Source organism: Malaclemys terrapin, chromosome 7 (assembly GCF_027887155.1).
Source record: "Malaclemys terrapin pileata isolate rMalTer1 chromosome 7, rMalTer1.hap1, whole genome shotgun sequence".
Taxonomy (NCBI): domain Eukaryota; kingdom Metazoa; phylum Chordata; order Testudines; family Emydidae; genus Malaclemys; species Malaclemys terrapin.
This window is the reverse complement of record NC_071511.1, coordinates 8770894-8771920: the sequence shown is the minus strand read 5'-3', so window position 1 is coordinate 8771920 and position 1027 is coordinate 8770894.

The following is a 1027-nucleotide window of genomic DNA, read 5'->3' as shown; positions in this document are numbered from 1 at the left end:
GGGCCGGCTTCAAGAGCGCCCGGCAGCGAATCAGCGCGGCTGGCTGGCTCAGCTGTGCGGGGAGCCAAAGCAGCGGCAGGAGGGGTTTATTGTGGTACACAGCGGCTGGGGCAATGGGACCGAGACGCCATGTGGCAAGCCCGCCAGAGCGGTATTTTAAATGCCACATGTTCAACAAGGATTCTTCCCCTCGGGGGTCTTTTTCTTGTTGTTGTTGCAACACTGCCTTTCAACACTGCCTTGCATCTGAAGAAGTGAGGTCCTTACCCACGAAAGCTTATGCTCCCCATACGTCTGTTAGTCTCAAAAAGAAGAACAGGAGTACTTGTGGCACCTTAGAGACTAACAAATTTATTAGAGCATAAGCTTTCGTGGACTACAGCCCACTTCTTCGGATGCATAGCTTATGCTCTAATAAATTTGTCTCTAAGGTGCCACAAGTACTCCTGTTCTTCTTTTTGCGGATACAGACTAACACGGCTGCTACTCTGAAACCTGTTAGTCTCAAAGGTGCCACAGGACCCTCTGTTGCTTTTTACTGCCTTTCAGGTGAATCCCCACGAGCCTGCTGTTCGTATTGGTGAGATTGCAGCGGCTGGGCGGATCTCGTCAGGGGCAGAGAAGCTCAATAGTTTGATAAAATTACATTAATGAGCCTATTGGAGAATTGTGGCAGGCCTTTCACGGCTCATCAAACCCAGGAGAAATCTACAATCCAGTCAGATGATTAAGAGTCTAGGGATTTATTAAAACAACCCTGGACTAAATTGCCCAGGGAGGTTGTGGCATCTCCATCTCTGGAGATATTTAAGAGTAGGTTAGATAAATGTCTATCAGGGATGGTCTAGACAGTATTTGGTCCTGCCATGCGGGCAGGGGACTGGACTCGATGACCTCTCGAGGTCCCTTCCAGTCCTAGAATCTATGAATCTATGAACAAGGAGTCTGGTGGCACTTTAAAGACTAACAGATTTATTTGGGCATAAGCTTTCGTGAGTAAAAACCTCACTTCTTCGGATGCATATAG